Source organism: Palaemon carinicauda, chromosome 23, assembly GCF_036898095.1.
Source record: "Palaemon carinicauda isolate YSFRI2023 chromosome 23, ASM3689809v2, whole genome shotgun sequence".
In the NCBI taxonomy this organism is placed as follows: Eukaryota; Metazoa; Arthropoda; class Malacostraca; order Decapoda; family Palaemonidae; genus Palaemon; species Palaemon carinicauda.
The window spans coordinates 61,166,992-61,194,839 of NC_090747.1; the positions used below are offsets into that span (position 1 = coordinate 61,166,992).

At 48.7% G+C, this 27,848-nt stretch overlaps 1 long non-coding RNA gene across 1 annotated transcript in view; it reads right to left on the minus strand.

Moving 5' to 3' along the window:
* Window positions 1-310: 310 nt before the first annotated feature.
* The window catches only part of LOC137616941 (uncharacterized), a 63,473-nt gene continuing 35,935 nt past the window's right edge, over window positions 311-27,848 (minus strand). Inside the window, exon 3 of the long non-coding RNA XR_011039523.1 lies at window positions 311-794. This is a non-coding gene — a long non-coding RNA (uncharacterized lncRNA). The remainder of the gene's footprint in view (window positions 795-27,848) is intronic.

Below are 27,848 nucleotides of genomic sequence, written 5' to 3' on the forward strand. Positions count from 1 at the left end.
TTTAACGTCTTTTATTCTTGGTGATGATGGTACAGTATTGGCAAACCACCCTTCAGATCTATATATCATTGCCGGATTACTGGACTTGTATCTCGTAGCTCAAGAGCTTCCGATATCTTGCCCCTTTAGACGAAAGCCTTCTTTTTCCCAATTGAGGTACTGTATTCCACTTGTCCATTTCTCAAGCAGCCTATTCCAACAATCAACTTCCACAGACAAACACCAATATGTGATTCACGTTTTCCAACACATTAGCATTCGCAATTTGAGTGACAAGCTATTGTGCTAGTCATTTCCAGAAGGTTTTTTCGTCTCCATCGTTGCTGATCTTGAGTGAAAAGCGCCATATATAAACATCTTTTTCTGAGGTGCATCCACTTAGATTGCCGTGATTTCAGCAATCATGTGTCATCTGTTGACCCCGTTTGTGAGTACTATCTTTAGAAACATTTTAACTTTGTCCATTTAAGTGATTATTGCCTGGTTAAGTTGAGTTTTATCTATAAGATTGATTCTGATCATTAACTTTTCTCTACTATCTATTTCCATTCTAGTTTTGCAAGCAACTAGCATTTCAAGGTCTTTACTTGGAATGTCTCTTGATGTTGAATAACAGCAATGATAACATATACTCATATGCTGAAGACTGGGGCACTTCATAGATAGTGGACAACGGGCTTCGTGGGACTCGTGGAGAAGAAGCAGAGAGTACACTGGAAATGAGGCCTCTGCAGTTTCCTTCCAATGCCTGGGTTGGAATGAACAGCTCGGGAGATGACGATTTTAGTGCATCCCTGAAAAATAAAAGAAAAGAATTAATAACCAAAGAATACAGTGCATTACAGAGTACATGTTTACAATCACATGAAGAAAAATACTCATATTACAGTTGATTGAAAAATGACAAATTTCGTAGATAATTTGTATTTTTCCTACCATACAAACCTTAGCTATTTACATGGGGTATTATTTTGGCGGAGCTGAAATGACGAGCCATTAAATTTTAACGAGGGTTAACTACCCCCTCGCTAGTTAGCGGGGGGTAGGGAAGGGGTAGCTAGCTACCCCTCCCCCCCTCACACACTGTGAATAGCTCAATTCACTTAAAGGTAGGACTTAACTTGGGGGTCAGGGCTGGCGGGTAACATTTGCGTAAATAGCTAAGGTTTGTATGGTAGGAAAAATACAAATTATCTACGAAATTTGTCATTTGTTCCGTAACCTAATACAAACCACGCTATTTACATGGGGTGACTTACCCTTAGGAAGGGCGGAAAGTCCCCAGCCTTCTGGCTTCGGCTTTACCCGGGGACTCCAATTCCGAGTTGTAGAACTCAAGGAACGGGAGTCCCTAACCCTCGCACGTTGTCATGTTTGACCATCGTGCGGCCTACTAGGATGTGTGTGAGGGAGAATAACGTGACTCGTCCAAGGAAGTTGACCTGGAGTTCTTTATGTGGAACTCTAGGCTAGGACGTTCCCAATATCACCTCGTCAGGGTATGGGGGACGCGACAGTATTAAGGCTAATACTAGGAGCACAAGGAAGCACGGTTTACCTGCAGAGGTTGAGGTCAGCTGTGCAAACACCTGGATGCTGCTATCCCCAAGAGAGGGGAGAATGAAGAAAGAAGTAAAGGCCAGACATACTCTTTCATTCACGCAGACTAAAACCGGATAACAATGCCCTCAACCTTCTGCTACTTGTCCAATAAGGAGCCTGAGGTTAGACCAGCTGTTGTGCAGCCACCACAAGACCGATAGAAAACGTATCGAGGTTCCTGTGGGTCACGTCCTGCAGGTAGTGGGCTGTGAACGTCGTCTGACGTTTCCAGACCCCAGCTTATAGAACCTGCGTCACAGAGAAGTTTCTCTTGAAGGCCAGGGAAGTAGCAACACCCCTGACGTCGTGAGCTCTGGGACGACGTGACGGAGGAGAGTCGGGATTCAAGGTGCTGCTTATCACCTTGCGAATCCATGAAGAGATGGAGTTCTTGGTGACCCTCCTCTTTGTCCTCCCTGTGCTCACAAACAAAGCTTGCACATGAGGACGGGCTGCAGCTGTTCTTTTGAGGTAGCGCCTCAGACTCCTGACTGGGCACAGTAACAGATGGTCTGGGTCACTTGTTACAGAACATAGACTCGTTACCTTGAAGGAGTCGAATCTTGGATCCGACACCCCAGGGTTTTGAGTCTTAGCAATGAACTCAGGGACGAACTTGAACGTTACCTCCCCCCTTCCCCTTGAATCGGCAACGTCGTAGGAGAGACCATGAAGTTCACTTACTCGTTTGGCCGAGGCCAACGCGAGTAGGAATACCGTCTTCCACGTTAGATGGCGATCAGACGCCTGGCGTAATGGTTCAAAGGGAGCTCTTTTCAGAGCCCTGAGCACTTGAACCACGTTCCAAGGAGGGGGTCTGACTTCCGACTGGGGGCAAATAAGCTCGTAGTTGCGTATGAGTAGAGAAAGTTCCAACGAAGAGGAAATATCCACTCCTTTCAGCCTGAAGGCTAAGCTTAAGGCTGAGCGATAGCCTTTCACCGCTGAGACCGAAAGGCGCATTTCCACCCGAAGATATACAAGGAACTCCGCTATTGTTGGAATAGTGGCATCGAGCGGAGAGATACCCCTTCCACGACACCAACCACAAAAGACTTTCCACTTCGCCTGGTAGACGCTGGCAGAGGATTCTCCCAGGTGTCGAGACGTCCTGTCCGCAAGCTGTTGAGAAAATCCTCTCTCCGTGAGGAGTCGCTGGATAGTCTCCAGGCGTGAAGCCGAAGCGAAGCTACAGCCTTGTGGAAGATGTTGCAATGTGGTTGTCTGAGTAGCTCGTGACGTGGAGGGAGTTCGCTTGGGGTTCCGTTAGGAGTTGCAGAAGTTCCGGGAACCATTCCGCATGATGCCATAGCGGAGCTATGAGAGTCATGGAGAGGTTGACCGATAAGTTGGCCTTGTTGAGCACCCTTCTCATCAGACAAAAAGGTGGGAAGGCGTAAACGTCCATGTTGTCCCACCTGTGTTGAAATGCATCCTGCCAGAGAGCCTTGGGGTCTGGGACTGGAGAGCAGTAAAGGGGCAGCCTGAAATTCAAGGCTGTCGCAAACAGGTCTACAGTCGGGGAACCCCACAAAGTCAGGACTTTGCTGGCTATCTGAGGATCCAAAGACCACTCGGTACTCACTATCTGCGTCGCCCTGCTGAGGCTGTCGGCGAGGACATTCCTCTTGCCAGGAATGAAGCGAGCTGACAGTGAGATCGAGCGGGTTTCGGACCATCTCAGAATCTCTACTGCAAGATGGGATAGCTGTTGCGAGAAGGTACCTCCCTGCTTGTTGATATAAGCCACTACTGTGGTGTTGTCGCTCATCACCACCACGGAGTGGCCCGCCAGGGTTTGTTGGAACTCCTGAAGAGCCAGAAAAACGGCCTTCAATTCTAGCAGGTTGATGTGGAGGCACCTTTCCGATTCTGACCAAAGGCCTGAGGCTCTTTGGTTCAGAATGTGGGCCCCCCACCCTTGATTTGACGCGTCCGTAAACAGAGTCAAATCTGGGGGGAGGATGAGAAGATCTGTTCCCTTCCGTAGGTTCTCGTCGTCCAGCCACCATCGAAGATCCGCCCGTTCCGAAGGTTCTATGGGAACTAGGAAGTCCGGGGAATCGTTTCCCTGATTCCATCGTGACTTCAGCCGCCACTGAAGGGATCTCATCCTGAGGCGGCCGTTTGGAACAAGACGAACCAAAGATGATAGATGGCCTAAGAGACGTAACCACAGTTGGGCTGGAAGCTCTTCTCGTCTGAGGAAAGGTTCAGCTACCTTCCTCAGCCTTGCTATCCTTTCGTCTGGTGGAAAGGCTTTGTGGAGAATCGTGTCTAGTTTCATGCCTAGGTATACCAGTTTCTTCGTAGGGCGCAGAGAGGACTTCTCGAAATTTACCAAGATCCCTAGATCTTGGCAAACTTCCAGAAGCCTGTCTCGGAGTCGCAGAAGGGTCGACTCCGAGTCTGCCAGGATTAGCCAGTCGTCCAGATAACGAAGGAGACGGATGCCGTTCCTGTGAGCCCACGACGAGATCAGAGTGAACACCTTGGTGAACACCTGGGGTGCCGTGGAGAGACCGAAACATAGCACCTTGAACTGGTAGGTCTTGCCGTCTAGGCTGAATCTTAAGTACTTCCTGGAAGACGGATGGATGGGGATCTGGAAGTACGCGTCCTTCAGATCCAGAGTGCACATAAAGTCTTGTGGTCTCGCTGCAAGTCTGACCGTGTCCGCTGTCTCCATACTGAAACGAGTTTGTACGACAAACTTGTTTAGTGCTGAGAGGTCGATGACTGGTCTCCAGCCTCCAGACGCCTTCTTTACAAGAAAGTCGACTGAAGAAGCCTGGGGAACCGTCGTCGACCTCCTGGAGAGCATCCTTCTTGAGCATGGTCTCGACTTCTGCCCGGACGGCCAACCCCTTTGCCGATCCTAAGGCATAGGAGTTCAACGACACAGGATTCGCTGTCAGGGGAGGTAGAGATGTTGTGAACGGGACGCAATACCCTTGACCTATCACAGAGACCGTCCAAGGGTCGGCCCCGAGTTGCTGCCACCTCTGCACACAACTTTTTAGGCATCTCCCCACAGGTGGACACGCAGGGGGGCTGCCACTCCTAGTGTTTGCGACCTTTGCCGCTTCCTCTAGGAGTTCTACCTCCCTTAGAGGACTTGCCACGTTTCTTGTCTTTCGGCTGAAAGGACTGCGGCTTAGACACGCTTGTCTTAGCTGCCAGAGCCTGCTTAGGTGTCTCGCGAGGCTGCTGTTGACGTTGTTGAGGGGCTGGAGGTTTATAGGGCCGAGATGGCAGGGCCCTTTGGAGGAGAGAGTCCTGGTTCGATCTCCACCTCTCAGCCGTCTGCTCAATGTCACGAGGCTCCAGTAACTCCCCTCCAAAAATAGAGGAGTGCCTGAGCCTGCTGACGTCTGCAGTGGGGATCTTCGGATGGAACCTCTCGGACACTGAATCGCGTCTTTTGAGGATCTTGTTGGCCCACAGGTTAGAGACGACCTGGTGGGCTAGAAACTCAATAGAGCGAGTGCTTGAGAGGAGGAAGGTCTCCAAAGCTTTCCTATTGCTCTCCTTGGACAGATCCTCGGATCGCAATAGGATGCCCAGAGACCCAAGCCAGAGATCAAGCCACGAAGTTGCCTGCATGGCACTCTTCGCGACTTTTTCCAGGTTTTGGGTCTCTGACGCTGCAAACGTCACCTGCCGGGTAGAGAGCTTCTCGAAAGAAGTTCCCTTTGCTAGTTCTTTCACGGAATGATGGAGTGGGAGAGACAAGACTCCCCATCGATCTCTTAAATACCTCCTCTGATGGACTAGAGGAGGTGGGAGGAGTTTGAACCCGGCAGAAGAACGTCCTGAGGAGGCCAGACCGGAGAGTTGAGCTTTGACCTTGTCTCTGGCGCCTTTCACCCCTTTAGACCAGGGCAAAGCCGCACTAGTCTTGGGGGGCTTCTGGACACCAAAGACCTCGTCAAGCACGGTGTCTTTCCCCTCGCGAGGGGCTGTCTCCGGGTCCTTGATTTTGTTGAGCTCCCTCATCAATCCAAGGACCTGCCAGAACACATGTTCTGCCTCGCTGTGCTCTCCTCTTGGTGGACTGGCAGCTAAGTCTCCCATCCCCAAAAGGTCTTCTTAGGGAGAAACGTGGACATCCTCCCCAGGGATAGCTGGCTTTTGACGAATCCTCGATGAAGATTTTGGAACAGTCTTGGTGTCCTTCGATTCCCTCCTGGGAGGGAAGTAGGACTCCAACAAAGACGCCCGAGGAGGACCCTCCTCACGTGCAACCCCTCCTCTATCCGGAGAAAATTCTCCCCTTGGTGCCAAGGGAGAATTCTCCGAGTTAGAGGAATCCCCCGAGGACGAGATAAACTCATCTACAGGAGGGGATGGAGCTGCAGAGGTTGGAGAAGGAGAAGGGGTCCGCCTGATGGGGTTCCTGGAGACCAGCTTTTCCTGGGGAGGAGTCACCACGAAGCCCACTCCTTTCCTTTTCTTCAACGGTGGAGAACCTGTCACAGGGTCCCGTCCCTGATCAGTGCTGGAAGGCTTAATAGCCTGGACCACAGCATTGATCATGTGGCGGAACCATGGTAGACGGGTAACTGACGCTGTGTCAGCAATCCCCGCTGGAGAAAAGGGGATCTCACGACCCTTAGGAGTGGACACCACGGGGCCTTCCTGAAAAGAAAAAGATGATTGCCTAGACCTCTCTGCCGATCTTTCTTGTTCTGCCGTTGTAGTGGTTTGCGGACTGTGGCCAGAGGTAGCACCCGAACTGCCTAGTGTCCGAATGCCGACCACAACCCGACGTTCACTACACAACAAATATACAATGGTGGAATACCCAAAAAACCTAGAGGGGGGGAATGTGAAAAAAATTAATAATAGTTGGGGAAAATACAAACCATTTCCACATATAACATTTTATTCACTGTAAAGATTTCAATTTTTCTTAAATAGGTTTAAATGTTTTGCAAGCATAATGTATATGTTTAAGGGGTATGTATATATTTTTGTTTGGTCCTACTGTTCTTTCAATATCCAGTTCACCACTAAAATGCAAAGTCACTTAAAATTATCATACTCTAAACGGTAAGGCCGCATACGATGCCGTGCAGGTCTCTGCAGGCCCACAATAACAATGTCTCAAAAATTTTGTCAACAACACGAGCAATCGCCAATGGCCTTATAATACATTGGTTGTGGTATTATTCAGTCAAACACATGATGGTACTTACAGATCACAGGCAGTGTAAAATGAATACAGAGCAGACACACACACCACTACACACTGGTAACAGGCCATCAACCACATTCATAATTGTTATGAGCAGTACTAGACAGATTCTCTGTTCCTATATACTGTACATACAGTGGTCTCGAGTAAACTTCCCTTACAATTGGGAACTTCTGTCAACATAAATGTCTGCCGTATCTGTTCTTTTTTCTTTTCTTGATGAAGGAACCTATTCTTGTAAAGTACAGTACTTCTATTGACTCAAACTCTGGTTACACATTCAAACCCTACAGAGAGTAGGGCGTGCTGCAAAAACAAATGTTGTTAAGACAGTTGGTAGGACCAAACAAAAATATATACATACCCCTTAAACATATACATTATGCTTGCAAAACATTTAAACCTATTTAAGAAAAATTGAAATCTTTACAGTGAATAACGGATTTTGAGAGAAGCGAAAAATCTATTTTTGGGTAAGATGGCCATGTCGTCCTGATGGAAGTTCCTCTAAGGTAGCTTCCTAGGGTATATTACAACTACGGCAATATTCCCAGAGAATTTACCTTAAGGTACCCAGAATTCTAACTCCTGGAGCGAATATCCCTAATAAAAGAATCAGGGATATCGCAAAATATCAGCGGACGTATTCTTGACACGCCACATGGCAATCTGTACCCCGAACAGAGTTAACACTTCGTAGGGGTCAAATGGCAAGAAAACGAAAACGATAAGAAAGGGGGGAGCCGTTCGTAAGGCATCTCTCCTCCCCGTTTCGTAAGCGTGCTACAGATACTGTATGTAGGGAGGGGTCCTACAGCCCTTTCCCTTTTTTTTTTTTTTTAAAAGGAAAGGGGCAGGGCGGGTCCATCAGGACGACATGGCCATCTTACCCAAAAATAGATTTTTCGCTTCGCTCAAAATCCGTTTTTTGGGCTCAAGCCATGTCGTCCTGATGGAAGTGTACCAGAGCATTACTGTATCTGTGGATTCTCAAAACGTGCTGCACTCCTCAGAAATATTTCCCTAGTCAACTCAACTGAGAGACCTAAGATGTTACCGTTATACATCTTTTCACTAACCATAAACCATGATAGCGCTTCCTGCCCCCTACAGGGAAGAGTCCTACTAGACTCTGGGAAGGAACGAAGAGTACATATACCTATGTATGAATCACTGGCAAGCCCATATAGTGGTCTCACCCTATATGAAGTAAAGCATAGTCTGTAAGGAACTACAACATCAAAAGGAAATATCGACCAACCCCATGGTCGAAACTGAGTTGGACAAAAGGTTTATATCTGTGTAAGAATAAACTTGCTGCCGCTACCGTCCTCTGAGAAGGATGGAGCCCTTTACACTAAGGAAAGTATAAACCAATGCAACAAGGCTTGCATCAAGGAACAGGCTATTATAGATATCCCCGATTAACGTACATAGGCTGAATGCTCCATAACTGATAAGAAATTGACATAGGTGAAGGAGACGCAAGGTTCCCGAGAACAAGTTTATTGACAAACAATAAATAGACATGGTTACAACAATTATAGACATATAATAGGTGGATAACCAATAATTTGCACAAGTATGGTAGTAAACAGATATATGTTTATCTGAAAGAAAACATTAGAGCCACTTTTCACGTACCAAGGTATCAAAGTTAAAAGTCCATGTTACTAGCCACTGACATCAGCGTAAAAAACGCTCGGCACACATGTCTGTACTTATGCTAAATTCACCTTAAAGACGGAACAGTCACTGTGGGCACCCGGTGCCCCCACTCCCAGTTATAGCACCGCATATAACTATGCACTCACCCTGGAATTAATAGTCCCAATTAAATCCACTGTTCCTCGCAGAGTTAAACAGCAGGGTTAACGACGCAACCAACTGCTACCACAGACCTCTTTAGCTGCTCCACTTGCTTAGCATAGTGGCGAAAGAACACCCTGGAAGACTTCCAGCCAGTATATGAACGAAGGTGTTCAAAATCCATAAAGTTAAAGAAGTTTAAGGATGAAGCAACTTTCCTCGGATCATGACCTGCGGGTGAACTGTCGGGATCCGCTCTGCGAATAAAGTATGTAATTTTCGCCCTGAGTTGTTTCAAAGATAAATTCGAGCCCGATGTTTCTCCTCTGAACAGTTGACCCCCTTTGAAGTCTGAAGTTCTACGAAGATAGACCTTTAGGCATTCTACGGGACATAAGAGATGCATCTTCTTTCAGAGGGCAGATTTTCCAGGGACCCCACCTGTTGGTGGGCAACTCGTTCTTAGCGAGAAACGTAGGGTCCGGAAACAGGTTCAGTTCTCCCCCATCCAGGAACTGAACGCGGCCCTCATCTCTCGAGAGGGCTACAATCTCACTAACTCTGGCCCCAGACGCGAGTGCAAAAAGGAAGATAACCTTTTGAGTCAAATCCTTCAGTGCACACTCCTCATTATTCAGTAATGAGGCGAAATGAAGGACTTTATCTAAAGACCATGAAATAGGCTTTGGAGGAGCTGAAGGTCTAAGTCTGGCGCAGGCCTTCGGGATCTTATTAAAGATTTCGTTAGCGAGGTCTACCTGGAAGGCGTACAGAATGGGCCTTGTCAAAGCAGACTTACACGTAGAAATCGTGTTAGCTGCCAGCCCCTGTCCGTGGAGGTGGATGAAGAAGGACAGGCAGAAATCCGTCGAGATCTCATGCGGATTCTTCTCTTTGACAAAGGCCACCCATTTTTTCCAAGCAGACTCGTACTGCCTTCTAGTAGACTTGCACTTATATTCCTCCAGGAAGTCAATGCTGTCTTTCGAGATCCCAAACCGCTTCTTCACCGCTAGGGAGAGAAAATCATGAGCTGCAGGGTCCGGGTTTTCTGTAATGAAGCATAGACAGTCGACTTCTGGACTCTCTGGGACAGAACTGGGTCCGGGAGTGGCAGAAACTTCAGTCGTAGTTCCAGAGCCAGAGGGAACCACACGCTGTTCGGCCACTTGTGGGCCACTATCGCTGCTACTCCCTTGAAGGACCTCAGCTTGTTGAGGACCCTCAACAGAAGGTTGTGAGGGGGGAACAGGTAGATCCTGGACCATCTGTTCCAATTGAGGGACATCGCGTCCACTGCTTCCGCCAAGGGGTCCTCGTACGGGGACACATATCGCGGCAACTTCTTGTTGTCCTTCGTCGCGAAGAGGTCTATCTGCAGTTCTGGGACTTGACTCGAGATGAAGGAGAATGATCCTGCGTTTAGGGACCACTCCGACTCTACCTGTGTAACCCTGGATAGAGTGTCCGCTGTCACATTGCGGACTCCTTGAAGGTGAACTGCCGACAGGTGCCACTTCTTCTTCTCCGCCAGTCGGAATATGGCCAACATCACCTGGTTGAGAGGTGGGGACCTCGATCCCCGCCAAATCAGACATTTCACAACCACCTCGCTGTCCAGTACCAACCTTATGTGGATCGAAAGACGCGGGGAAACTTTCCTCAGGGTAATAAGTACTGCCATAGCTTCTAGAAAGTTTATGTGGAAGGTCCCGAATAGCTTGGACCAGGTCCCTTGGACCTTCTTTCGATGAGAGTGACCTCCCCACCCTTCCTTTGAAGCGTCTGTGTGAATCGTCACTGACAGGGGAGGTGGCTGAAGAGGTACCGACCTCTTTAGACGACTGGCCTGAGACCACGGTCTGAGAAGAGAACGTAGCCGAAGCGGAACCGGTCTCCTCAAGTCCCTTCGCGCGTTTGATGCAAAGCTTCTCCAAACTCCGGCTGCATCCTTTAGCTGTGCTCTTAGCACCGGGTCTGTTACCGACGCAAACTGAAGAGAGCCCAGAACCCTCTCTTGTTCGCGTCTTGATATCCTCTCGGAATCTAGAAGTCTCTTGACAGACCCCGCTATCTCCTTCCTTTTCGACATCGGGATGGAGAATCGGTGTGACACTAGGTCCCAGTGAATTCCCAACCACTGGAACCTCTGAGATGGAGAAAGACGAGACTTCTTTCTGTTGATCTTGAACCCTAGATACTCTAGGAACTGAATCACCTGTAGGGAAGCCTGCAAGCATTCCGCCCTGGATGCTGCCCACACCAGCCAATCGTCCAGGTAGGCTACCACCTGGATCCCTTTTAGGCGTAACTGTTTGAGCGCTGCGCTCGCAAGCTTCGTGAAGATCCTTGGGGCTATGTTTAGCCCGAAAGGCATCGCTCTGAAGGCGTAAAGTCTTCGTTGCAGCTTGAATCCTAGGTAGGGGGAGAGACGGCGACTGATTGGAATGTGCCAATAGGCGTCTGACAAGTCGATGGAGACGGTAAATGCCCTCTTGGGCAGTAAGGCCCTTATGTGTTGCAACGTTAACATCTTGAACTTGTGGTTCACTATGAACTTGTTGAGTGGCGACAAGTCCAGAATGACTCTAAGTTTCCCCGAGTCTTTCTTGGGAACACAAAACAGCCTCCCTTGGAAATTGATGGACTTTACCCTCCGGATCACCTTTTTCTCCAACAGTTCTTGAATGTACTCCTCCAAAACGGGGGTGGAGTGTTGGAAAAATCGAGGGCACGGGGGTGGAGTGCTGTACCAGCTCCAACCCAGTCCATTTTTGAGCAGGCTGTGGGCCCAGGGATCGAAGGTCCAACGATCCCGAAAGTACTGTAGTCTCCCTCCTACCGGCATCACTTCACTTTGACTGCTGCCCTGCAGTCTTGGCTCCTTGGCCGCAACCACCTCTGGATCCCCTTCCCCTTGAGGGGCATCTAGACGAGCCTCTGGCTGCTCCTCTAGGCTTTGCTCGAAAGGTAGTAGACTGCCCTTCGAACACTGGGTTGAATGCCGGGGATGGCGAGGACACGGCCTGGGGCACCCATTGGAAGGTGGTCGGGGCCTGGGCTACCATCTGGGGCACCGGAGGCAAAGCCGACTGTTGCTGCTGCTGACGTTGCGGTTTGAAAGGCTTGGCTGGGCGGGGAGAAAACCTAGATTTCTTCGTCTTCCCCTTCGGTTGGGGACCCTCATCGGGGGAAGACTTCCTCTTGAGGGACAGGCCCCACTTAAGGAGAAGATTCCTATTCTCCGTGGCTGCCTTGTCCATCACCTCCTTAACTACATCACTGGGTAAGAGATCTTTGCCCCAGATGTTGGATGAGATCAATTTCTTCGGTTCGTGCCTCACTGTAGCCGAGGCGAACACAAACTCCCTGCAGGCCCTCCTCGCCTTGACAAAGCTATAGAGGTCCTTTGTCACTGTGGCCAGATGGGTCTTGGCCACCACCATGAACATTTCATGGACCTTGGGGTCGCTTGCCATTGTCTCCATGGTTGTCTGGAGAGACATCGAGGCTGCCAGACGCTCCTTTGTCTCGAGCTCCCTTCGCAGAAGGAATTCAGACAGCTTAGGAAGGTTTTCGCCGAACTGCCGACCTGCGATATCGGCGTCCAACTTCCCAACCGAAAAGGTAAGATGGACGTCCTTCCAGTCCTTGTTGTCCATCGGCAAGGCTAAAGACAAAGGCTTGCATTCCTCCAAGGAGGGGCATGGTTTGCCAGCCTCGACTGCCTTCAGAACGGCCGCGAACCCCTTCTGCAGAAAGGGGAAGGCCCTAGCCGGAGAGGATACGAAGGAAGGGTGCTTCTTACTCAAAGCAGCAACTTTCGAGTTCGAGAAGCCCCTCTCCTTCATTGCAGACGCCAGCGAAGCTTGAGCCTTGGCGTGATCCAAGACGATCACCTCCTTCGGCTCCGTCTCCTCCTTCGAGGCCGGTTCCTTCTTCAGACGGACGTAACAGTCCGGATAGGCCCCTCTGCTGGGCCAGAATTCCACCTCCTCAAGGGGAACTGAACCCAGCTTCTCCGACATGACGATCTTCCCGACCGTCATCGGCATGTGCTCGGCATACCTCCACGGGTTGGCATCCGAGCACACAGGAAGGTCTTTCACGTTGAGCTTTTTCTGAGGCCCACGTGATGCTGCAATCCTCTGCATCTGTAGTTCCATTGCAGCTGCCTTCTGATTGTTCTCCTTCTGCATTTGTTGTATCATGCCAACAATAGAGGAGAGAGCTTGTCCCAGCTCTGGTGGAAGAGCGGACGAAGTAGAGGGGATAGGTTCAGGGGCCTGAACCGGAGCGTCCGATGGCACGGCATCCTCTTCCTCCACGACGTTTGGATCTTGATCCTCGTCCTCGCCCCCTGCGAGGAGGTCCTCTTCCGCCCTTTCGGACACGTCCGACATCTTGTCGTCCAGCTGAATGTCTTGCATGGCATCCGCGACTTCAGCATCCACGGGGATCTGGACGAGAGGGATCTCCGGCCGAGGATGGGGGATGACAGCGTCAGCAGAAGCCTTGGGAAAGAGGTACGCCCTCATCTTCTCACTTGGAAGATAAGGTCAAGAGGTATTCTTTTGGAAACCCCTTACCCAAATACGAAGCTTCTCCCTCGCTGCATCCCTTGACTCCGCCGACCTAGGGGAATCAAAGGCCTCAGCTAGCAGGTTAGTACACACTGAACATACCTGAGGGTCCCAGTAACGGAGATCATCCTTGGAGGCTGCGCAAGCCGCGTGCCTCCTACACGAATCATGCCAGCAGAAGTTCTTACTGCGGACGTTGCAGAAGACGCTACCGCACTTCGGATGTTCCTCCTGTAAAAGAAGAAAATTTCCATGAATATCAGGTGAATTTCAATTCACATGTATATACAAGCATGTACCAAGTTTAAAGGAAAGACACACACTTGTGTTTCCCACACAGTCACTTGCTGTAGCCTTCCAGCAATTAAAATCAAATGGTTAGTCTTTGCTAGAATAACCAAAGTAAATGTTTCCCAAGGGAAATAGGTGTAGCTCACACCTAAGGTGTGACTTTAACATACTGGCTAAAGACAGAAAGAACTCTTTCAATCTCTGTAAGGCAACACCAAGTGACTGCACAAAGCAACACAAGCATGTTAAAAAACACAGTGTTGTAACATTACTACAGTGGTCCCTCGGTTATCGCGGTTAATGGGGACCGAGACCACCCGCGAAAACTGAAAATCCGCGAAGTAGCGGCGCCTCTTCATAAATGCTTAAAAAAACGTATATATACCCCCCCCCCCCTGTATACAGTACACCACATAGAATACGGGTAGAGAGAGAGAGAGTGAAATTCATGTTATAACAAAAAAAAAAAAAAAAACTGTAAAATATGTTGTCTGTTTACAATAACAATTGAGGGTCTAGAACACTGTTCTACCGAACAATTTACTTGCGAACAACCAATTATCGTTATCAGCTTTCAAAAACAAGCAAACACTACAACTAGCTAACATAATTAGTCCGTCGTTTTGCGCAACAAATTAACATTTATAATTTCTATTTCTGGGGGTTTAAGATTACAGTAATACATAAATAAAATTGTACCATACCATATAGAAAATGGGTGTAGAGAGAGAGAGAGAGAGAGAGAGAGAGAGAGAGAGAGAGAGAGAGAGAGAGAGAGAGAGATTCATGTTAAACAATCAAACAATAAAACAACATTTAACTTACCTCTTACAATAAGTTCTTCTAAGCGTAGTTGATGAAAAGACCTGTGCAGTACGATGAGGTGATAACGATGAATGACTGCACAGGGGCATGAAGAGCTTTACTGCTCCTCGGATGACGCCGCAGACTTGTCCAATAAACTCACTTTTTCGTTAATTGTTAACATCTTTCGCTTTTTCTTCGGTTCACTAGATGCACCAAGGGATAAAGAGCGTTTGGGAGGCATCACGAAGGGCTTCACAAAACTTTTACACTTAAAAAATCACCGCGAGGCAAAGACTAACTAACCGCGATCTATGGCGAGAAGCGTATACGAGAAAAGCGTGGAGCGATGGGCATCGGGAGAAGCTTGGGCTAGTGAATGGGCCAATGGGGAGTCGAGTTCTCAGCGAGTGCTGGCCAATCAGCTTGCGTTTATGCCCGTGATGCTTAGCGTATACGTGCATTTCTTTTTGTTTTAAAATTTTGTAAAATGATGCAATTACTAATTCTAATTGAATATTTTGTTTTCAAAATTTGTAAAATAATGTAATTTCTAATTTTAATTTAATATTTTTCATTATTATTAATTTTTTAATATTTTTTGATATTTTTAATTTTTGAATATTTTTTAGACCCGCGAAGCTCTGAACCCGCGAAAGTTGAACCGCGAACTAGCGAGGGACCACTGTATATCATAGCCTCTCCCCACAGTATATGCTATACGGGGGAATACTGATACAGGATATGGGGTGGCGTGCCGGCCGGCACCCCCCACAGGTAGGTCTCAAGTATACAACTTCAGAACTCTAAGGCGGCAGAACTCTAGTTCCGATGTCTGTGCCGGCCGGCAGTGACTGCCGGCCGGCAGCTACACTAGGTGGCGCCCGGCTGCCGGCCACCACTCCTAGTGGCCGGCAGCTACACTAGGTGGCGCCCGGCTGCCGGCCACCACTCCTAGTGGCCGGCAGACAGGGCGAGGTAAAGGCCGGCCGGTAGAGGTAAACAACCCATGCCGGCCGGCAGCCACGCTAGGTAGCGCCCGGCTGCCGGCCGCCACTCTTAGCGGCCGGCAGACGTGTGAGGAGACCGGCCGGCAAAGGCATGTAGCCATCGCTGGCCGGCAGCGAGAGAACTAGAGAACACCAACTGCCCGGCTGCCGGCCACTAGACCGGCAGTCGGCAGAGTACAACACACAAGAAGAAAACAGAATGGGTGCCGGTCTAAGAGGCTATACTACCTCAACGCCCAACACCCGAAAAGAGTGCTGAAAGGAAGGGGAGAATCTAATTCAGGCTTCCTAACCACTGCCCACTGGATCTACAGACAGGCGGGATGAGGGACCAAGGGAGGACCGGGCAGCACTCAAGGTAACAGGTCCTCTGCCGGCCGGCAGGGAACCAAGTCAGCTCCCCATCCTAACCTATTCTAGGCACGGATGTAGGAAGGCAGACACTAATGACATTACGGAAAGGACAGAAGGGAAAGGGACAAGAGGGTCCCGTCCAACCTTGCACTGGTTAAGGATCACCCACGGCCAAGAAAGCCCATCTCAGCCTAGGGGGAATCCGGGGAGGGAGGCCGGCAATACTTGCTGCCTCCCTATAACCAATGCAAGGAAGGTATTGCTATTCCAGGGAAAGGGACACACCCCACACCCGGAACAGCAACAAGGACAAGTCTGAAGGGTCACCGAACGAAGGGATCATAACTACAGAAACCTTCAAGAGTGACCGAAGGAGGCTAAACCTCCTATGTCTGTGTCAGACAGCGAGGGAGACTCTACCCCAAGCCAGACCAACACAGACTCAGACTTAAAACACTGCTGTACTGCCCCTCTCTGAACAAGACTAGCTGGAGCAGGAAGGTACAGTACCACCCCAATATAGTTGTATCGAAAGTTAATTCAGATAAACCACTAGGGTTAAGCCCAAGGCTTAAGCAGAGGGAAAGGGTTTGCGCGCCTTCCCCGAAGAGAAGGGAGCAAACGGGGGGAACAAGAAAGCATATCAATAGCCTAAGACAACCTAGCCTAGGCACTGGGAGAATCGATTACCTAAATCACCGAAACTCACTCATATACCATCTTGGAAAAAACTCAGCATAACCTTATATGTATAACGTTGCCTAACGCTTCAATAAAATTTAAATAACCACACTTGGAAGACTAAATATCATGCAGGAAGTACAAGGGCCAAACGACTAGGCTACAAGGTCTAGCGTAGGCCAGCCTAGGCAAATCCTTCGCCAAGGCACCATTACTACAGCATCATAAAAGTATTCCTAAATAAGCTAAGCAGTTAAATTTATTAAAGCGAAAAGGGGGCTGGGAACGTCGCTCTGGCTAACCAAATAAATCCTATCTAGCGAGCGACAGCGTCCAGGACGCCTCCAGCAGGCAACAGCTCTTGTATCAAAGATAACTCTTTTAATTACTTTAAATTTTACCAAGAGCCTACATTTATACATAAAATAAATGGTACTCAACTTATCGGAAGCAGAAGAAGTTGGAGAAAGCATATTAGCTTGAGTAAATCCAAGATTTTTGGTAGAAACACAGGGAAAACACCGAGTTGTATAGCTACGCAAAAAGGGATACAGATGGCGCCGCGAGCGGCGCAGGGCACGCTTACGAAACGGGGAGGAGAGATGCCTTACGAACGGCTCCCCCCTTTCTTATCGTTTTCGTTTTCTTGCCATTTGACCCCTACGAAGTGTTAACTCTGTTCGGGGTACAGATTGCCATGTGGCGTGTCAAGAATACGTCCGCTGATATTTTGCGATATCCCTGATTCTTTTATTAGGGATATTCGCTCCAGGAGTTAGAATTCTGGGTACCTTAAGGTAAATTCTCTGGGAATATCGCCGTAGTTGTAATATACCCTAGGAAGCTACCTTAGAGGAACTTCCATCAGGACGACATGGCTTGAGCCTCAAAAAAATGTTATATGTGGAAATGGTTTGTATTTTCCCCAACTATTATTAATATTTTCCACACCGTTGTCCTCCTCTTGCGCGGAGGTGAATCCTGGGAACGCCTCCCAGGAGGAGCGTCCTGCTGATGATCCTTGCGATCCGTATGACCCACATGGGCGGGTACGATGCCGCGCCCAGGAGAGCTCGTGAAAAAAGTTTCGCGTGCGGGTGAAGGTTCGCACGCGGGCGTGGGCGCGTGAGGGCGCACGAGTGTGGCGATAGGGTGCGCTGGCGCGCAGGCGAGGTAGCGCGATGGCGCGTAGGCGAGCGTCCTGTGGGTGAGCGTTCGCGCGTAGGAGAATGGCGACCATAGGACCGCGCGTGGTGGCGCGCAGGTGATTGGTGCGCAGGTGAACCCGCGTGGGGGCGCGCAGGTGAACCCGCGTGGGGGCGCGCAGGTGAACCCGCGTGGGGGCGCGCAGGAGGGTATGCACGAGGTCGAGTAGGAGAGTGTGCATATGAACGCGTAGGAGAACGTTCCAGAGAACGAGCTGGCGAGTGGGCGCACGACCTCTTAGGAGAGCGCTGGTGATGGTGGGAGGGAGAGAGATGTCTCCTAGAAGACTTGGTCTCCCTCAACTGGTGGCGCGCAGATCTGTCAGTGATTGGGGCGCATGAAGGAGAGGCCCCTTCTTTAGAGCCTGCAGGCCCCACAGTGTGTTGGCGTGAAGGGCGAGCTGTAGGAGATCGTGGGCGTGGGTGCGCCAAACTCAAGAGGCGCTCAGTAATCGAAGGGCGCGCAGGAGCAACTGGGAGTGCAGGAATCGACGAGTGAGGCAAAGGTGAACCCTTGCGAGTGTCTGAATCAGATCTTGAGGGCGCTGGCGAGCGTGGGCGCGCAGGGCGTGCAACAGGCACTAGTGCGTGCTTGAGCGCGCGCGCAGGAGAGTGATGGCGTGCAGTGCGCCCATCAGGAAGTTGTTGCTTCTCAGGCTGGGGGCGCCCTAAGGAGCGCTGGCGAGCAGGGGAGCTCTGGCGAGTAGGAGATCACTGGCGCGTTGGAAGGCGTTGTACCTTCTCTGGATGTCCAGGAGAGCGCTGGCGCGCAGGAGATGGCTAGCGCGTTGGGGAGCGTTGGTCCTTCACAGGCTGAAGAACGCGCCCAGAAAGGCTCTGGCGAGCAGGAGATCGCTGGCGCGTTGGGGAGAGTTGATCATCCTCAAGATGAAGAGCGCACCCAGGGGCGCGCTGGTCAGCAGGAGAGCGCTGGCGCACAGGAGATCGCTGGCACGTTGGAGAGCGCTGGCGAACAGGAAATCGTTGACGAGTAGGTGACGAAGATGACCTATGCTCAACTGCACGCAAGCGCGTAGGTGCGCGCGCAGGGGCCAGGGACTTAACCCCAGAGTCCTTTTCCCCCGAAGGAGACGGTGCCTGTAGGATTACAGGTGACGGCAGCACTGAAGATCTGGCAGGAGTAGGGGATCGTGAACGATCCGCAGAGAGGTCAAGGGATGTTGCATGTATGACCTTCTCCTGACAAGGTAGTTCCTCCGCAGGGGGAGGAGAAGGAGACCCAAAGAGGTGCCTCTTCACCCCTTTATAGGGAGAAGGGAGCCCCCTCTCTCGAAGAGGCCTAAGGGGCCTTACGTCGAATGCGACCCATGGGTAAGGAGTCAGGGTCATCAGTCCTTCGAAGAGGTGTCTCTGAAAGCGCGCTCCCCCGGGGGGGAGACGAGCTCGCAGGAGAGACCGGAGGACCCACCTTCCCCTTCGGAGGCTGCGCGGAAGGGAGAGGTGAGTCTTCAGCAACATCCGAGGCAGCAGGATCCAGGGTTTGACTTGCCACGTCAGAAGGGACAGTCAAAACAGCGTCGACAATGTCCGAAGGATAAACCTCCGGAATTACCGGCGACAGTTTGACTGCAGCCCCCAGCCCTCAGCCGCAATAAGTCAAACAGGCCTTCCTTGGAGGGAGTGCCCTTAAGCCCGAAGAAAGCCCAAAGCTGAAATAAACCATGGTTAGATACCGTACAGTCAAATTCATCAAAATATAAAATATCCTCCCCGGGGGAGGAAAGGGAACAACCTCGCTAAGGGAGGCCACGCCCTCTCCACCACCCCGAGGTTGGCAAAAACCACTAGGGCCTGCGATCTCACTCGGCGGTTTCACAGGTGAAGCCGAACGAGGGAGACCTTCGGAGGAGGTTCAGGCGGCGCAAGAGGAGTCCTTAGAGACCTCCTTCTTCAAAGTCACCTTCGAAGGAGATCGGTCTCTCTTGGACTTCCTCTTGCGCCTACGGCCGAACTTCTCCCACTGGGAGGCAGACCACTCCCTGCACTCACTGCACACATTTTCCTTGTCACACCGTTGACCTAGGCAAATGGGGGCAAAGGGCGTGAGGATCCGTATCCATAGAGGACATAAAAGTCTAGCACGGGCGATTAGGAAGTCCAGGGCAAGTACGCTTTGTTATAGAGTCGAGGCCAACTTCACACACAAACTGTTTAAAGAGAAAGCAGAAAAAGATTAAAGGCTGTCAAGCGGGGGTGAGAGCAGAAACGTCTGATCATCACCCGAGCCAAAAGTGAATTGAGCTATTTACAGTGTGTGTGAGGGGGGGAGGGGTAGCTAGCTACCCCTTCCCTACCCCCCGCTAACTAACGAGGGGGTAGTTAACCCTCGTTAAAATTTAATGGCTCGTCATTTCAGCTCCGCCAAAATAATACCCCATGTAAATACCGTGGTTTGTATTAGGTTACGGAACAATTATATATCGGAGAGTAATGAAAAAATGTTTGACTTGATAGATGTAGTAACTTGATGAATGAAGAACTGTACAGTACACAATGCGTGTCTATTTAACCCTACACTAGCAAAAAAAAATGGTAAAAAATCATTACAGTAGACAGTACTTGAGATTCTTAAAAGAATCACTGAGGCCTCAAGTTGCTTCAATATTTGTTTTCACTTTCTATTTATTCCTTTATGTTTTCATCCGATAACTTTGTCTGTCAATACAGAAGGACCTCAAGTTACAAACTTAATATGTTCGAAGAAACTGTTCACAAGTTGAATTGTTTGTAAGACGGGTTTTTTAATTTTGGCTCAGGGTAGGGCTAATCTGAATCCCATGCATATGATTTGCAGCTACAAAAGTCAACAAATAGTCGGGTTTCGTATGAGATATCAGGTTATTACTAATAATTTTTTGCTTCTTGTATTAAATATAATAATTTTTGATAACAGTATTTCTTTATCTTATCTTTGTGTTTGTATCTCCGAGTGTTTGCACGTCAAATGTTTGTACGTTGGGGACTGTCTGCATACATGAATATCAAACTACATGTAAAATGTTATTTTCATTAGTAAAATAAATTTTTGAATATACTTACCCGATGATCATGTAGCTGTCAACTCTGTTGCCCGACAGAAATCTACGGTCGGGATACGCCAGCGATCGCTATACAGGTGGCGGTGTACACAACAGCGCCATCTGTGAGCAGGTACTCAAGTACTTCTTGTCAACAAGAACTCAATTTTCTCCTCGGTCCACTGGTTCTCTATGGGGAGGAAGGGCGGGTCCTTAAATTCATGATCATCGGGTAAGTATATTCAAAAATTCATTTTACTAATGAAAATAACATTTTTCAATATTAATCTTACCCGATGATCATGTAGCTGATTCACACCCAGGGTGGTGGGTGGAGACCAGCATACATGTTAACAAAGAAGCTAAGTATCCCGTATTTCATTTTATTAGTTATTCAAAAATAACATAAAATAAATAAGTACCTGGTAAGGAAGACGACTTGAACCATTACTCTGCCTTTATTAAGTACGTCTTCCTTACTGAGCGTAGCGGTCCTCTTAGGATGCTGAACGACTCTTAGGTGCTGAAGTATAAAGGGCTGCAACCCATACTAAAGGACCTCATCACAACCTCTAACCTCGGCGCTTCTCAAGAAAGAATTGACCACCCGCCAAATCAACAAGGATGCGGAAGGCTTCTTAGCCGACCGTACAACCCATAAAAAGTATTCAAGAGAAAGGTTAAAAAGGTTATGGGATTATGGGAATGTAGTGGCTGAGCCCTCACCTACTACTGCACTCGCTGCTACGAATGGTCCCAGGGTGTAGCAGTTCTCGTAAAGAGACTGGACATCTTTGAGATAGAATGATGCGAACACTGACTTGCTTCTCCAATAGGTTGCATCCATAACACTCTGCAGAGAACGGTTCTGTTTGAAGGCCACTGAAGTAGCCACAGCTCTCACTTCATGTGTCCTTACCTTCAGCAAAGCAAGGTCTTCTTCCTTCAGATGAGAATGTGCTTCCCTAATCAGAAGCCTGATGTAGTAAGAAACTGAGTTCTTAGACATTGGAAGAGAAGGCTTCTTGATAGCACACCATAAGGCTTCTGATTGTCCTCGTAAAGGTTTTGACCTTTTTAGATAGTACCTAAGAGCTCTAACTGGGCAAAGTACTCTCTCCAGTTCGTTCCCCACCAAGTTGGACAGGCTTGGGATCTCGAACGACTTAGGCCAAGGACGTGAAGGAAGCTCGTTTTTAGCAAAAAACCGAGCTGCAAGGAACATGTAGCCGTTTCAGATGTGAAAACTATGTTCCTGCTGAAGGCGTGGATCTCACTTACTCTTTTAGCTGTTGCCAAGCACACGAGGAAAAGAGTTTTTAATGTGAGGTCCTTAAAAGAGGCTGATTGGAGAGGTTCAAATCTTGATGACATAAGGAACCTTAGGACCACGTCTAGATTCCAGCCTGGAGTGAACAACCGACGTTCCTTTGAGGTCTCAAAAGACCTAAGGAGGTCCTGTAGATCTTTGTTGGTGGAAAGATCCAAGCCTCTGTGGCGGAAAACCGCTGCCAACATACTTCTGTAACCCTTGATCGTAGGAGCTGAAAGGGATCTTACGTTCCTTAGATGTAACAGGAAGTCAGCAATCTGGGTTACAGTGGTACTGGTTGAGGAAACTGCATTGGCCTTGCACCAGCTTCGGAAGACTTCCCATTTAGACTGATAGACTCTGAGAGTGGATGTCCTCCTTGCTCTGGCAATCGCTCTGGCTGCCTCCTTCGAAAAGCCTCTAGCTCTTGAGAGTCTTTCGATAGTCTGAAGGCAGTCAGACGAAGAGCGTGGAGGTTTGGGTGTACCTTCTTTACGTGAGGTTGACGTAGAAGGTCCACTCTTAGAGGAAGAGTCCTGGGAATGTCGACCAGCCATTGCAGTACCTCTGTGAACCATTCTCTCGCGGGCCAGAGGGGAGCAACCAACGTCAGCCGTGTCCCTTTGTGAGAGGCGAACTTCTGAAGTACCCTGTTGACAATCTTGAACGGCGGGAATGCATACAGGTCAAGATGGGACCAATCCAGCAGAAAAGCATCCACGTGAACTGCTGCTGGGTCTGGAATCGGAGAACAATACAACGGGAGCCTCTAGGTCATCGAGGTAGCGAACAGATCTATGGTTGGCTGACCCCACAGGGCCCAAAGTCTGCTGCAAACATTCTTGTGAAGGGTCCACTCTGTGGGGATGACCTGACCCTTCCGGCTGAGGCGATCTGCCATGACATTCATATCGCCCTGAATGAACCTCGTTACCAGCGTGAGCTTTCGATCTTTTGACCAGATGAGGAGGTCCCTTGCGATCTCGAACAACTTCCTCGAATGAGTCCCTCCCTGCTTGGAGATGTAAGCCAAGGCTGTGGTGTTGTCGGAGTTCACCTCCACCACCTTGTTTAGCTGGAGGGACTTGAAGTTTATCAAGGCCAGATGAACCGCCAACAACTCCTTGCAATTGATGTGAAGTGTCCTTTGCTCCTAATTCCATGTTCCCGAGCATTCCTGTCCGTCCAATGTCGCACCCCAGCCCGTGTCTGATGCGTCCGAGAAGAGACGGCGGTCGGGGTTCTGAACAGCCAAAGGTAGACCTTCCTTGAGAAGAAAGCTGTTCTTCCACCACGTTAGAGTAGACCTCATCTCTTCGGAAACAGGAACTGAGACCGTCTCTAGCGTCATGTCCTTTATCCAGTGAGCAGCTAGATGATACTGAAGGGGGCGGAGGTGGAGTCTCCCTAACTCGATGAACAGGGCCAGCGATGAAAGTGTCCCTGTTAGACTCATCCACTGCCTGACTGAGCATCGGTTCCTTCTCAGCATGCTCTGGATGCATTCTAGGGCTTGGTTGATCCTTGGGGCCGACGGAAAAGCCCGAAAAGCTCGACTCTGAATCTCCATACCCAGGTAGACAATGGTCTGGGATGGGACGAGCTGGGACTTCTCTAAATTGACCAGGAGGCCCAGTTCCTTGGTCAGATCCATAGTCCATCTGAGATTCTCCAGACAGCGACGACTTGTGGGAGCTCTTAAAAGCCAGTCGTCTGACGGAGCCGGACACAAGATCATGGTACTGCTGCACAGTCTGTGAACTGTCAACCATGGGGAAGCGAGGAAGTACAGCGACAACCCGAAACTGTCTAGACTGTCTGGGTAGTACAGACAACTCCTTATCGGGTTGCTGAGGTTGCCGCACTGCGTCACAACAAGTCACCTCTGCTGGTTGTTGAACGTCTTCCCAGTGACACACTGACTCCGTAAAAAAAATCCTCTATCAAGGACTAAGCTTGGACTGCATGTCTTGCAACAAAGCTCAAGGTCTATGGGAGCAGGTGTGGCAACAGACGGGGTTAGCGACTGAAGCGGAACCATTTACCCTCCCTGGAAGCATGTTATGCTTAAATAAAAGTCCATAGGAGGCTAAGCAGCTTAAGGCTCCTCTCCAAATGACAGAGTCCTCAAGGGAATATCAGAAGGAGGGAGAACAGCACTTTCTCATCTACAGGAACCATATCCGAGAAAAGCTAAGTTCTCTCAGTGAGGGTTTCACTGGTGCAAAAGCAGCAGACCAGAAGGCAACGTTATGAAACTGCTTGACAGTCTGTGAACTGTCAAAAACTGAACTGTCAACCACAACAGGAGCGTGAGGACATACAGCACTGGTGTATAAGTAGCAGACCAGAAGGCAACGTCATGTAACTGCATGACAGTTTGTGAGTTGGCAACAACCAAAGTTGTGTGGGGAAGCCTCAACTCCTGCCTGACTAGTTTGCTGCTGGCGAGTGGCGGTAACCACAGTGTGTTGCGGAGGCTGACACACCGTGTCAAAACACGGCAGCTTGTGGTAGCTCCCGCACGGCAACGGAGTGCTCTGTGTGTGGGAGTCATCATACATCTGGCAGGGTTGACTGTGCATGGGTGGAGGAGCTCTCACAACAAGAGTGTGAGAGCAGGAAGCCATGCCGGGCGCACAACCGTGGGAGGTGTAGGCCCACGGGTGCATCGTCAACCTTCTCCGCAGTCGGAGTGTGGGAGCTGGCAACAACAAAAGCAGAGTGCTGGTGCGTGGGAGGGGCTGCGGTGGGTTGAGGAGCATGCGGTATGGTATGCAGAGCATGCTGTAAGGTATGCAGAGCATGCTGTAAGGTATGCAGAGCATGCTGTAAGGAATGCAGAGCATGCTGTAAGGTATGCAGAGCATGCTGTAAGGTATGCAGAGCATGCTGTAAGGTATGCAGAGCATGCTGTAAGGTATTAAGAGCATGCTGTAAGGTATGCAGAGCATGCTGTAAGGTATGCAGAGCATGCTGTAAGGTATGCAGAGCATGCTGCATGGCTGCGGAGAAAGCCGCATAGTGCTGGAACCCGGCAGCTCTACAGAACCTTCCCACTGCTGATGCGGTAGCTCACGCATGTTAGCAGATGGTGCAGTAAGAACATGCGTCTGGCAGGGTGGACTGCGCATCGGTGGTGGAGCTCTCACAGGTGGAGGGTGGGAGCAGGCAGCCGCAGTATCTGCTGAGCGCACAACCTCGGCGGGTTGTAGGTTAACAGGCTGCATTGTCAACCTTCCAGCATGATACTCCTGCATGAAGGAGCAAGCTGAGACTGTATAGTCTGCAGCATGGACCACTAGGGTCTATGAAAGACAACAACAAACGGAGCTACTGTCCGTTGTGACTGAGGGTCTAAAACAGCTGGTGCGGCAACAGACGGAGTTACTGCCTGTTGCGGTACTACCTAGCCTCTCTTAGGAGGTGTGCAGTTGTCGTACTGCAGCGAGTCCGAACTGACCCAGTGGCTACACCTAGGCCGTTGGACTTGCGCGGAAGGGACCGACTTGCACTTAAAAGCTGCAAGATTTGGTCCATGGTTTCTGCGAGAAACCTCTTCCGCAGACGAGGAATAAATGGGCTCTCTCGTCTTTGTGTGGGTGGGGTGATCACGTCGGCAACGTGTGTAGATACACCGGAAACCACAGAGGGAAACGTCTGTTCGTCGATCAAGGCCTGAGGAACCCATAAGTCCTTCGACATTACTTCTCCCCTGGGCTTGGGAGCTTGTAAGAGGTATCGGACTAGGTGAACAACTGGCACGAACAGACGAACCCTCGAACGCAACACTGTAACACTTTGCGCATATCACTTTATCACTTTTGATTTTCTGTTTGCACTTATTTCACTGAACTCGAAACTTTAAGTGGTTTGTACCTGAAACACGCAATCCTATCCTTCATTAAAAGGTAGTAATTGCGAAAACAGTATTACAATGTAACAGAAAAACATAATGAAAGATAAAGAATTCAGTGGCTGGAAAAGAGACTAAACACTAGATCAAATAAACTACGTTTAAAATCTCTCACCGCATAAAGCCTGGGAACAAGAATAAAACTCTAGAAACGTTTTACCTTCTTCCCCTATATCGACTAGGGAGAAGAGCAAAAAAACGAGAACAACGTTACCCGCTTGAACGAAACGTTTATCCTCCTCTCTCTCCCTCCGTCTCTATCTCTCTCTCTCTCTCTCTCTTGACTTAGAACCTGAGAGATGAGCCCAATTATATATATCGTTAAAACATATTATTTGTTAAAGGAAAAAAACTGAAAGGTTTCCCAAATAAAAAGTTCCTTTATAGAATTAAAACCATTTAAGCTAAGAAAGAATGAACGAAACGCTAGAATCGGTTTACTCTTACTGCAACGTGAAACCGTGAAATACTCTCTCTCTATCGTAACGATAGAGCGCAAGTTGAACGTTCTGAACGTCAACAACTGCGGAGACTAAACAAAACGTTAGTTCAACTTTGAAAACAGTACGAGACTTATCAAAGAAATTCTTTCAAAAACATTAAAATTAAAATAGCATAAATTCTTAACAGGAAAAACGATATGACGAGCTCAATGTTAATTAACTTCGGTTCCAAGTAAGGACCGCCTACTATTAGGAAAGGTCGCATATAAACAAACATAAAAAAAATAATTTTTATAAGTTTATAATATAAGGAAAGTTAATCGAAGAGGCCTATAAATGGCGGAGAGATATAAAATAAAAAATGAAAGAGAGTCTATACTCTCTTCGACACCAACACTTCCGTCTAAGGGAAGGGTCGGCCATTTAAAAGTGAAAGAGAGTCCATACTCTCTTCGTCACCATAATTAAATCAAATTAATTCCAAAAGCTTGCTAAGCTAATGATAAAGCTTCCTGAATAGCGAAGGCTAAACTCTAGAGCAAATACATCACCAAATCGTGAACAATAACTCCAGAATCAACAGCGTATCCAAGTAGGTCTAGCCGGAGGCACGACAGAGGAAAAATTGAGTTCTTGTTGACAAGAAGTACTTGAGTACCTGCTCACAGATGGCGCTGTTGTGTACACCCCCACCTGTATAGCGATCGCTGGCGTATCCCGACCGTAGATTTCTGTCGGGCAACAGAGTTGACAGCTACATGATCATCGGGTAAGATTAATATTGAAAATACTAGAATACAATGCAGATTCACATAATGGTGTAGATGTTGTTCATGTTACTAGTGCTAAGAGTGCCAAATTCTCAACTTGAATTCATTCCTAAAATCCAAGCGAATTGCTAATCATGATTATAGGTACCATATTATAAAGTTGAACAACTTCTATGAAGGCACTGATAGGTCAGTGACTTGTCTGAAATGAAAAAGCAAATACTTGAAAAATGAGAAAAAAATTGAAAAGTCAAGTGGGAAGAATGGATAAGAGGTATGAGAAGAGAAGAGAAGAGAAGAAAAGGATCCATAGTTCTACATACTATGCATTGGGCATGATATCCTGATCAGGGGCCCACAGAAGTACATATTCTTGACTGAAAGTACTTCACCAAAAGTTTAACTGAGCTCCACAAGGCACTAGAAGAGTTGGAAGACCCAGGCCTACATGGCTGAGGACTATGAAATGTGAAGTAGAATATGACAAAAGGAGAAGTATTGAATTAAAAGCTCAAGATACAGACGGCTGGTGTAAGACCGAGGCCTTTTGCGTCAATAAGCGTAGGAGATGATGATGATGAAATTTTACACTTTCTCTAGCCTTTATCAGTGGTTCAGTCCTTAGACTTCTGTGTCGTCTCTATCTTGAGCTTTTAAATCAATACTTCTCCATTCATCATCTCCTACTTCAAGTTTCATAGTCCTCAGCCATGTAGGCCTGGGTCTTCTAACTCTTCTAGTGCCTTGTGGAGCCCAATTGAAAGTTTGGTGAACTAATCTCTCCTGGGGAGTACATAGAGTGTGTATGAAAACCGACCTGAGATGAAATC